This window comes from Paramisgurnus dabryanus, chromosome 17 (genome assembly GCF_030506205.2).
Source record: "Paramisgurnus dabryanus chromosome 17, PD_genome_1.1, whole genome shotgun sequence".
Taxonomy (NCBI): Eukaryota; Metazoa; Chordata; class Actinopteri; order Cypriniformes; family Cobitidae; genus Paramisgurnus; species Paramisgurnus dabryanus.
In genome coordinates, this window is record NC_133353.1 from 17,378,454 (window position 1) to 17,391,654 (window position 13,201).

A 13,201-nucleotide genomic window follows, 5' to 3' on the forward strand; every position below is an offset into this window, starting at 1 on the left:
TGAGTTGTGCCAACATCTCTTTAATATTTGTACATGCAAGTTTAATGTGAATTTCTGAATTAAAGAGCAAATGCAGTATTGTTTATTAACTGTAATAATTTAATATGTGTAAAAAGTGATTTTGATTGCATGGTTTTTGTTTCATGCTTAGGAGGGGAGATGTAATGTATTGTCATGTTGACAATGCTTCTTTAAGTGATGCACCGGCCTCCGTAGCTGATGCTGTGACTCCTCCTACCTTGTATATTGTGCACTGCAGTTCTAAGTAAACTCAGTCTCTCTCGTTACTGAAGCCCTGTGTCAGTCTCATTATTTTACACTCCTCAGCTTCCTGCCAGGATAATGCCTGCATTTCACATAGGCCATGAATGCATATATGACAATAATAGAAACAATCCAATTGACAAATATGTTTGGGCCTACCTCAGGAAAAATAAAACTACAAATAAACTCCACTTCATTCTTGAAGTTCAGTTGAGTTTTAGATTTATAAAGCAGATCTTTGAGGTATTGAAAAAGAATAGCACACTGCTGCTCACTGTCCATTTAGACAGGCACACGTGGGGAACCACTTTGATGGTAGTGAAAATCACTGCAACATTTGTGACATTTTGACATTTCTGGATGTGAATTCCCCCTTTGCAGGGACGTGCACAGGGGGGTTGCTTAGGTTGCCCGGGCAACTGCCCATATGCCCTTCTCGACTCAAGTTGCCCTTCCGAGGTGGAAAAAAATAAATTGTACTTTTACTTCGTTTACACTATGCAGCGTTCCTTCGTTACTGTATTTTAATTTATTTTAAATTGCTATCTTGTGTTTCTGGCGCATTCGCGAATTAATGACTCGTTTGAGTCCATTCCTTACAAAGTGTTGCAAATAAATGAGTCTTTTGAGTCGATTCTTTACAAAGCGAACGGGCCAAACGTTTTAAATGGGTTCGCGAATCAGTTTGAATGAATTGTTTAGATCGCTGCAAAAACGGAATCGTCCGAAGCTGTTTTACTCGTAACCTATGTAGAAACACGCAGAATATTAACAGTGTTGGGTGACGTGGAAATGAATTTACCAATCTTTTAACTAAAAAGCAAAACTTCACACATGTACCCGCCATTACATACACGCGACCTGTCCGTCGTCAGACAGAGTTAAACGCGTGCAACCTCCAGAAGCATTGCAGCACAGATTGAAGAAAATCCATCGATGATTGACGTCTGATTCGCTGTATACTGTACTGTTTGATGTAAGTGATTCTCACAAAACACACGTGACATGACAACGTAAGAAAACATGAGTTTTGTCTAAAATCATTTTTATGTAAGTGTAAACTGTCAATGTCCTCAGACCATCTTAGGAGATTTCTAACTTTATACATAGTGAATGCAAAACTCTTTCATACATGAAATATTTCAGCTATAAGCTACATCAACATTGAGACTAGAGTTAATTTGTTAATTTGAAATGCTTGTCTATTCTGTGTTTGTATTCTTTTTTCTGTACTGTTTGTGTATGTTGCAGCCCACATGGAAAGAACCTATATGTGGATATATGTGCATATATGAAACCTATATGCAGCTTATATGCACATATATGCTGCATATATACAGCACATATACAGCATATATGAAACATATATGCAGCTAATATGCACATATATGCAGCACATATACAGCATATATGCACATATAAAATAATATATATGCACATATATGAAACCTATATGCAGCTACTATGCACATATATGCTGCACATATACAGCATATATGCCCATATATGCTGCACATATACAGCATATATGCCCATATATGCTGCACATATACAGCATATATGCCCATATATGCTGCACATATACAGCATATATGCCCATATATGATAATATATATGCTGCATATATGCAAAATTGAGGTGCATATATGTGCATATACAGGCCATAAATTATGTGAATTATTAAATAAAGTTATGATGTCTGCACATTTAAAACATTTACAAGATCTGTCTACGACATGTATAACAAAATGGTTTAATTTAACAGCTACTGTTCAGTGATCTTTAACAGCGACAGTAGCGCAGATGGTAAAGTGAGTTGTCTAATGATCGGAAGGTTGGGTGTTCGAATCCCAGCAGTGGCGCGTGGAATTGCATTTTTTTTTGTAATCGGAAGGTTGGAGGTTTGAACCTTGCTCCTGCAGGTGCAGACTGTCATTGGTTGGACCTTTATTTATGTTTAATTTATTAGCAGCTACAGATTTTAATAATTTTACCAATATATAGGTTAACATATATGTGCATATATGTACATATATGTACATATAATATAGGAAAACGGCCAATTTTATATATGTCACATATATGTAAAACTTATATCAAAACCTATATTGAAACATATATGTTTATATATGTTTTTTCCATGTGGGAGTTTAACACATACTGTAGAAGTGCCCTTCATAAGTATTCTTCTGTTTGTTGTGGAGTCAAGAAATGTCTAAACATTAAAAGATGAACATGAGACAAAAGTACAGAATCTGTCACATTATTTTTTTTAATGGTCACTGAGCTGTGTCCTGATTGTTTACACATGAAAAGCATAAAATGTGTAGGATCAGTTTGATTCACTTATGTGCATTTGTGTACAACACACATAAATCAGCATTAAATGCTGTTGTTCTTTGTTGTTAAAGCATGTATGTGTTGAAACATAAACAAAGGTTAATAAAATTTGACATTCTAAACTTCTGACATCCTGATATCTTAACCAATTTCTGGTCTCCACAGCAAACAGAAAAATCTTGTCTTTACAGTTCTGATACGTATGGAGGGCACTGTATTGTGTGTGTGTGTGTGCGTGCGTGCGTGCGTGCGTGTTTGCGCGTGTATAGACCATTTCAAAAGATGTAAACAACACTTGTCCAGAAGCACTTCCTGTTTCTGTTTTTTAACACTAGATAAACGTTGGGATAAAATAAACCAACAGAACATATACACCTGACTTAATTGAAGTAAAAAAAAAACAAATTAAAGATAATAATATATGTGAAATTAAAAAAAAACTGTCACAAACTGTAACAGGAAGTGTTTCTGGACCAGTAGTGTTTACATCTTTTGAACTGGTCTATATCTAGATAAATTTTTTTTCATGGGTAACTAGTAACTTGCTACTTGAGTATTATTTTCATTGCATACTTTTTACTTCTACTTGAGTAATTATTTATTTAGTTACTTGTACATTTACTTGAGTAAAGTTTTTGGCTACTCTTCCCACCTCTGTTAAAATCTTCATGAATCTAGGCTGAGTTTGCCACGTTTAAGCCTAAATAATCAGACAGATAGCAGCTAGCTATCATAGCTTGCAGACAAGCAGCCTAGGCTACAATTTTTTTTGGTAGGCATCAGGCAAACATGTTTGCTGATTTTAATAAAGACCCTGTTATTCTCAGTCCTTCATATAGGCCGTGAGTTTAAAAAAAAAATGGGGGGGGGGTGCCCTTTATTTAGGTCAAAGCAACTGCCCCTAAAAATTCCTGTGCACGTCCCTGCCCCTTTGAATTGTTATATCCATCTTTAAAAAAGGGAGATAAAGAGTCAAACTCAAATTCAAATTTTAAGACCACCCCACAGAGTCCATACAAGGAACCCAAACAAAAGGCCAAATGACACATTCTAGCTGACATGTTAATACCATAGGCTGATTAATAAATAGTGAAGGCATAGTAAATTAGACTATTAGTCAATTGTATGAGTTGTACATGGCTGGCAACAAAAGTTAAATTGATATTGATTCATTTTAATACTTACTTTTTTAAAGAACTCATTTAAGTAGTCTACATAAATTATATAAAGTAAAAAAATTACTCCAGCATTCATTAATCCAATTTATAGTTTTAGGAGAAAAGGTCTGGTAATTAAAAAAGGTCAAACTGTAAATCTGATTAAATATTTAATGTTGACATTCTTTGATATTAACACACTTTGGGTTGGTTTCCCAAACCGGGATTAGTTTAAGCCAGGACTAGGCCTTAGTTTAATTAGAAAATATAACTAGTTTGATCAAACATGCCTTATTAAAAACATTACTTGTGTATTATGCAAGTTCATTAAACATTTATCCTTCCGACTACTAACACTGCCATTTTGTCTACTTTTTGTTTATAGACAGATTGTGATTGTGACAGACAAAATTGTGCATAATTAAAAAGGTAGTTAATTAATGATTTGTTTGCCCTAAATAGAACTAAAAACACATAATACACTATTAACAATGTCTAAATTAAGTTAAATAATTTTTAAGACATATTATACAAATCTTGCAATTATTTTGTAAATAAAAGTGTAAAATGTTTGGAAATATCTGCTTTTACACTATTTTGACCAGCAGGGGTCGCCAGCGTGTGTGGTGTTTCGAACTGCTTAGAAAAACTGAATCAATTTTCGAAGCAATTGGTCCAATTGATTCAAAGCTTCAAAAAGCTTAATTTCTCCCATCACTACTTAAAATGTCTCAAATTCAGAATGTTAAATTTAAGGCCTTAAAAAGTCTTTAAAACACCCAGATTTTAATCCTAGGTCTTAAATTTAATTTACCCAAGTCTTACCAAATTTCTTACCTACGTTCATTCCTGAAAAGCGTTCGCAGAAAATAAAACAGTAATCATTTAAAACGCTGAAGAACTAACTTACTCGGTGGCGGAGGCAAAGTGTTAGCACTGCTAATCTGAGCATTTGCCAGGTTCTGAAACATAGAGGACCCAGAAGCGGAAAAAAAATCAACACTGCTTTATTGAAAATCCCAGGCCATCGAGTCACGACCCACCAACAGCGTGTTAACTTTTTACACAGTTTTATAATTTAGACTTTAATACTGCAAATGAACCATATATTCCCATAAAACGCAATTGTCTTCTTTTAGGAACAATTCAACAATTCTAATTTTTGATAGCGCAAATGCTTCAAGAGTTACGGTTAAATGAATAGCGGTAGAATCAGAGCCCTTTATGCTGTCTCAATCCGAAGGCTGTAGCCTCCAGAGGTCGCATAGGCAGGCTGCTGCATACATCATCAAGCCAGGTTTATTTAAGTTAACTGAGCATTACATTTGCAAGTCATAAGCATATTACAGCAATTTACGATTAACTAAGAATAATAATCAATATTTTAAAGTTAATTTAAAAGTTAATATTCTGAAATAAGACGTGAAATTATGACGTATGCTTTGAAATGCGACCCTTTGGAGGCTACAGCCTTTGGATTGAGAAACAGTCTTAGTGGATAACGTTAGGAACACATAACAAACCATGAACAGTCTTTTAATGGTAAATTTCGTTTTCTTAATGCAGATTAATCCGTTATTGTGTAATTAGAGAGGCTATTAAACGTGATGGTGGTATATAGTGCATATTTATGCATAAAACGTATGGATGGAGTGTTTTTGGCTCTGTGATTCTGTATTCAATTAAATGCAATAAATTAATTTATTAATAACTTGCATATATTAATGCTTTTAGGGATTAATAATAATTGAAAGTGATCTTTTGTTCTTTTTATATTTATAAATCAAACAGGCACACGATATATACATAGCACACCGTCTGGGGTGTATTCCAGAAAGCAGGGTTAACTTACCATCAGATTAACCCTGAACTTTGGGTTGATCAACCCCAAACTTGCTTACTCTGGGTATGTCGGTTCCAAAACACAGTTTAAGAGTTAGTTCAATCAACCCACTGAAAGTAACCCAGAGTTAATGCGTGCTCACGGTAACAACATAAAGGCATTGTCAATGGATCACAGATTTCATGAGTCACCATGGAAACGTCAGAGAACTGAAATGAGAAATAACATTATAAACCAATACTTTCTGGCAAAATCAACGTTTTATAATCGGCTTAGAAGTGCGTGATTACAAAACAGATAAAATTAATTAATTAAATAATTAATACAAACCTATTTTACCCCATTTAAAGTCCAATATTATATGTGTCTCAACAAAAATACACACAATATTATTTAAATATTATTTAAAATTCTGTAAAAATAATCATAGATTTTATATATGATTTTAGACATTATAAATTATGAATATCTTTTCCCTTACGAAAATTAACAATGGTTTACTACAGTTAAAACCATGGTAACCACAAAATAACCATGGTTTTCAAAAACCATAGTTAAACCATGGTTAGTGTAGTAAAACCATGGTTCTATTTCCTTGGCTACAGACCGCCAGATGGACACCTTGTGGATACCTTCCTCTTCTAATCGAGAACCCAATATAACAGCTGTCACCTGGTGACCTTAATGACGTGCCTGACTATAAATAGCTCCCTACAAGTCATCACTTCCTCTTTCGTCTTCTCGTCTAGTTTGAGAACCTGCAGCGGTGCGAGTGCAGCTATCTAGGACAAAGTTCCACAAGCTGTATCCCTGCATAATTAGACAATTACTTAAGAGGGTGACAGTGGTTTTTCCAAACCGCCCGTAGGAATTGATTGACATTAAATTGTTTATTGACAGAGGTAGTGGTGTTTCCAGTTACCTACAATTACCATGAGTTTGTCCGCGCAATGCTCGTCTTGTCAACAGCGCATGGAGCTTGAGGATGCTCATGATCAATGCCCGAACTGTCTCGGCATTGATCATCTTAAAGAGGCGCTGGAGGATCCATGCATGCATTGCAGCGTGATGCCTCTTGAAGTAAGATGCGTTCGAATCGCGGCATTTAAAAAGATTAAGGAGGGGGCTGTCAAACGAAAAGCATCGGCTTCCGCTCCTTGTCAAAAGAAAGAAGAAGCCAAGAAGGATATTGCACGTAGAGTAGATGAATTGGCTGATGGTATGGGGAAAAATCAGGAGTTTTTGGCTAAATTACAACCCCAGCCAGCTTCTGAGATTTTTGAATCTGGTAGGGAAGGGTCTGAAGCCCCGTCCCTTCCACAACCTGATTATACAGTATCCTTGGATGAGTTCGACTGTGTCTCCGTGGCAGCAACAGACTCGCTGTTCTCGGAAGATCGGTTTCCTTTAGATAAGGAACCAGGGATGATTGATAGTGAGGATGAGGGGGACGATCATAGTGAAAGTTTGCTTTCATCTGATGATCTAGTTAAGATAATAAAGACTGCTTTAGCGCAGTTAGGCATGGACCCCACTTCAGCAACGGAAACCGCACATACGAATCGCCTTTGCCATTCTTTGCCGTGCTCCAATGTGTTTAATATTCCTCAATCGGCAGATTTTTGAGGTATTTTCACAAGCATTTAAATCGGCTCATTCAACCAGACTGGATCGTGTTTCACGTCTGTTGGCAGCAATGCAAGAGCCTGGTCCAATAGGACTAGGGGCAATGCCCACAGTAGAACCTGCAGTGGCATCCTTAATTGTGCCACCCGATGAAGCATTAAGACAGGATCCGAGATGCCCGAATATGGAGTGCAGAAGGACAGATAAATTAATAGGGAAAATATATAACTCAACAGCCTGTTTAGGGAGAACTGTTAATACACTAGCACATGTCTTATTAGCAATCAATGCCTCGCTCAACTCATCTGAAGCTACAGGTCGGTGGGATCAATAGCGGGTCACTGTGGGAAGGCAATGGGGTTGTTAGTTCAGGCTCGCCGTCAGGTATGGATCGCGCAGTCGCCTTTTTCCGAACCTTGTAGAGCCGCCTTGCGTCAGCTTCCGTTGGTTCCCGGTCAGATATTCGGGCCAGCGGCTCAAGAAGCGTTAGACCGTAGACTGGTTGCTTCAGAGGCACGGAATCAGTTGGAAAAACAACGCACTTCATTTAAAGCACCCGGCTATCCGCTCTATTCGTTCCGCCGGGGTAGGTCTGCGTTTTCCTCACGCCACCAGTTTCCCGGTTGAGAGCCGCAACCTAGCGGACCTTACAGAGGCCAGCAAACCCGTCCATATGGACCTCCGGCTAGAACATTTAATCGTTTGAGATATATGGGGGCCTCTGATAATCACCCCCCAGAGATACAAAATCCTCTCGTAGGCAGCGTTGACTCGTTGAGGCCGGCGGCGACGAACAAGTTTTCAGTTTCACAAATCCGTTTTTGGCATTCAATAACCATTCACAAGGTTACAACCTACAGTTTCGTCGCCGGCCTCTCGTGAACACTGGGATTCGTCTTTCAATCACGACGAGCCCAGAAAAGCACAAAATTCTTTGCACAGAAATTCAATCATTACTGGTGAAAGACGCAATCGAAGAAGTAAAACCACCTGCGGCGACACAGGGGTTTTTCTCCGTTTACTTCGTCATTCCAAAAAAAGACAGAGGCTTTCGTCCTATATTGGAATTGAGGAATCTAAACAAGACATTAAAATTCCTACCCTTTCGTATGCTGCGGCTGGCGGATGTTCTGCGGACAGTCGAGCCGCGAGATTGGATGGTGAAAGTAGAATTAAAGGACGCGTATTTTCACGTACCTATCGTGCCCTGACACCGTTGTTTCCTGCGATTCCGGTTCGAAGGAAAGACATTCCAATTCAAGGTACTCCCATTCGGGCTATCCTTAGCCCCAAGGGTGTTTTCCAAAATTGTTCAGACCGCTCTTGCACCCTTGCAACAAAGGGGCATTTGCATGCTTCCATACCTAGACGATTGGCTGTTGTGTGCAGAGAACCCTTCAAAATTGACAGACAACTTGAAACAACTGTTAAATCACGTTGTGAATCTGGGATTTGTGGTCAATCGGGCCAAATGCCAGTTTACGCCGGCTCAAAGCATTCAATTTCTCGGGGTTCGGTTAAACTCTCGCGCAATGACAGCGTCTCTTACAAAGATAAGAGCTCAATTTTTTTTAACCGGGATGAAACAAGGCAGACGGGTGAGATATCTCACCCTGTTACGACTAGTGGGCATGCTGGCTGCAGCGACACCTGTGATCAGGTTGGGTATGCTGCACCTAAGACCAATTCAGCGCTGGCGGGCAGACACCTGTCAGTAAAAACTCAGAAGTACACACTGGTGAGAGTGACGCACACTGCGCGACGGGCACTACAGCCTTGGCACAGCATGGAGTTCCTTCTTCGCGGGGTTCCTATGGGTCCACCCCCGGCGAAGAGGGTAATTGTTACCACAGATGCGAGTCAGCAGGGGTGGGGAGGAGTATGGAAACAGATAGGAGTGAAAGGAATTTGGGGAGAGGAGCTCCGTTTTCAGCATATCAACTATCTAGAGTTGAAAGTAGCGTTCCTAACGCTACGATATTTTCAGAATCAGCTGATCCACAAACATGTGTTAATACGGTCGGACAATATGTCAGCAGTATTCAATATAAATCATCAGGGGGGCACAAGATCACTGAAGCTGCTACAGGCTACGCACAAGCTCTGGTTATGGGCAGACATACATCTAGCCTCATTGAGGGCAGTTCACATTCCAAGGCAGATGAACACGGTAGCGGATGCTCTGTCACGGAGTATTCCGCTGTCAGGAGAATGGCAACTCCACCCAGAAATAATTCAGTTAATCTGGAACACATACGGCACGGCAGTGGTGGATCTGTTTGCCGACAGTCAGTCTGCTGTCTGTCCAAAGTTTTTCTCTCTGAGGAGGAAGACGGAGTCTCTAGGACAGGATGCATTAGCCCACAATTGGCCGAGTGGTCACCTATATGCATTTCCCCCATTTCCCCTGATTTGGTTAGTTCTCAGTCGTATTTGTGTAACGAGCCAACCGCTATTATTAATAGCCCCGTGTTGGCCGAGCAGACCGTGGTTTCGTCTCCTTCAACGTCTCTTAACGGGTCCTCCAGTCCGGTTGCCGTGCAGCCCAGATCTTTTGACACAGCTGAATGGCAAACTACAGCACAACCAACCTCAGACTCTGAAATTGTGCGTTTGGCCGTTGGGGGCGACCCCAGCTTTTTGGTCTGTTCGCAGGGGGTCAGGGACACTATTATAAACCATCGACTAGAGCGCAGTATTAGAACAGGTGGAAACTGTTTTCGAGGTGGTGTGGGGAAAATCAAATAAGTCCCCAGTCATGCACTATAACCAATATTCTGGAATTTTTGCAAACCTTGTTAACTTTGGGTCGGTCATACTCCACAATAAAGGTTTATGTGGCAGCATTATCAGCGCACAGAGGTCTCATAGATGGTATTTCTGTCGGGACACATAAATTAGTCGTTGCTTTTTTGAGAGGTGTTAACTGACTAAACCCTCCTTGTAGAATTATGATTCCGCAATGGGATCTTAATATTGTCCTAGAAAGTCTTTGTACCTTGCCATTTGAACCACTGTCTACAGCTGATATTAAATGGCTTTCTTTAAAAAACGCTTTTTTGTTGGCCATTTCGTCGGCAAAACGTGTGAGTGAATTACACGCACTCTCGTGGGCTTCGCAATGTTTAAAATGGGGTCCAGAAGACTCAAAAGTGATGTTGTGGCCGAATCCAGCCTTTTTACCGAAGGTGTTGTCGAGTAATTTCGCTAACACACCTCTGATACTACCGGCATTTCACTTTGACAGGGGAATGAATCAGGAGCTTTGTCCTGTGAGATCTCTGCGTCTTTATGTGGACAGGACGGCTTCCTGGAGAACTACTGACCAGTTATTTGTTTGTTTTGCAGATCGCAGTAAAGGGTCTCCCCTATCGAAAGGGAGACTGGCTCATTGGATAACAGAGGTCATTACGTGCTCTTATGTCTCCGCTCACAGGATTCTGCCCGATCCAGTGAAATGTCACTCCACCCGCTCTGTGGCAACATCTTGGGCGGCTTTGCGGGGAGTGCAGCTCGCAGACATTTGCGGAGCAGCGACTTGGGCTTCACCGTCCACGTTTTCCAGATTCTACAGACTTAATGTGGTTGATGTTCCAAATAATTGCGCAATAGCAGTGCTGGGCGAGGAAGCCAGTCTGAGGATGGTTTCATGCACATCTGGAGATAATCATTGAAACTGAGATTTTAAGAATAAATGAAAGAATCTCATGCTTCTGCGGGTTGGTTGTTTTATTGTCATTTACATTTATAACGTTTGGCAGTTGATTCTATGAAGAACGACTTACAGACCAGTATGGTTATACCGTTTAATTTTTGCTGTTATTACATTACCTATACAGAAGTCATTCAGGTAATCCAGTAACCATATTTAAGGATTGTTGCATGTTGTTAGACCCTCGTGACAGATTTTATATTCGTCTTCCACTCAGTCCATCTGGCGGTCTGTAGCCAAGGAAATATAACGTTGGTTACGTGGGTAACCGTGGTTCTATGACTGGCGGAAGACCGCCAGAGCCTCGAGTCACTCGGGTCACCGAGAAGACTTTAGAGGAAGTGATGATGTGTAGGGAGCTATTTATAGTCAGGCACGTCATTAAGGTCACCAGGTGACAGCTGTTATATTGGGTTCTCGATTAGAAGAGGAAGGTATCCACTCAGTCCATCTGGCGGTCTTCCGCCAGTCATAACACCACGGTTACCTACGTAACCAACGTTTTGCCGATAGTAATCAATGCACCAAAAAACAATGTTACTACAACTTTACACCAATAAAACCATGGTTAATTTTCATAAGGGTTGTGGCACATAAAGTGCATAAATCTGTCATAGGCTTATTTAAAGGTTTTTTTTAGATATCATTGTGTTGTGTATTCATAAAATGCACTATGATAATATTCACTATATTTTACTTATTTTACTTCTGCTCCTTTGGGTGACCCTGTTTAGTTTTTGGACTTTCTATTGAATGACACTGTATCACCATTTTTAACATTTACTGATAGCTGATAGATTAACGCACCCTCTTTTTATTGTAAAGCTTCCTTACAGTCTTTACAGATTTTCAATAATTTTGTGTAATGCTTTTCAGTAAACTACACTTAAAATTATCATTCATTTGCTTTGGACGATTAGGATCTGCTGTGACAGAAGTGGAGAACAGAAATGTTACATTAGTGCTGATGTTCTAATATGTCCTGTATCATCTAATATAACCAAATATCTCAATTTCCCTTTGGCTCAAAAATGATAGCTCAGGAAAGGAGCTGCAAAAGGCCCATTTTAAAGAAAGAAAAGGTGATTTAGAAAAAGACCAGCTACAGATCAAATGTAGAGAGGGGGCTAAGGATCTAAAGTGCATGTTTAAGAAATAAATATTATACTATGAAATATATATTTATAATTATATTTCATTGTGTACATGATTCTAGCTGATAATAGAAAATCTCTGACCTCTCTATGCCAAAATCTCTATGCCATGTCTGTGATTCAATAATGTTTCACCGAAGGAAGTCTGTGCTTCACCTGTGTCACTCTATGGGTCAGTGTTAAACACACATGCCACATACCAGAGACTGCAGGCAGGGATAACTTCTGTCCCTCAGTAATTATTATTATGATAGGCATCATGTGTTTCTATTTGTTACTCATTTACTGTAACATTGCCACATTATCACTTAAGTAACATATGTGAAGATTTCTGGCTCAATAATGACAATGTATTTGCACACACATTTATTATAACTTTAGATTAATCTCAAATTATCTAGTAAGTGAAAGATAATGTTATTTATGAATTGACAAAATTGATATGGAAATGTACTTTATTGTTAACATTTATTAACTGATGGAATTGTGTTTCATACATCCACTGATATTTGGAGATATTAATAATGAACATAATATAGTATAGTATTTAGTGCGAACACAAATATGAATACATTTGTACTAATAATGGAAATAATGAAATGTAAAGTAATTAGTCCAATCACAAATATCAATACATGTTATTAAAAAAATGTTCCTTAAAGAAAATATCTTTTTTTTTTTAAGACAGCATTAATTATTCGCGACTGTAAATGTAATAAAATAAATGCACGCATGCGCAGACATTCTCCGGAGCCTCGTTTTATTAACTAAAATGAACTTACCCTGCAACATAACCTGCTCCGGAGCAGGTTATCTTCAGAGAGTCAGTTGCTATGGTTACTTACATAACCCGAAAGTTACCTCCCTTTTTGGAACCGAAAGCAGAGGTTATCCGCTTACTTACTCCTAAACTTACCCGGGTAAGTCACATAACCTGCTTTCTGGAATACACCCCAGTTGTACATTATAAACATGCAAAAACAGGGTGGTTTCCCGGACAGGGATGAGTTTAAGCCAGTACTAGGCCTTAGTTTAATTATGAAATATGACTAGTTTTAACAAACATGCCTTACTAAAAACAATACTTGTGTGCATTTTTATGTAT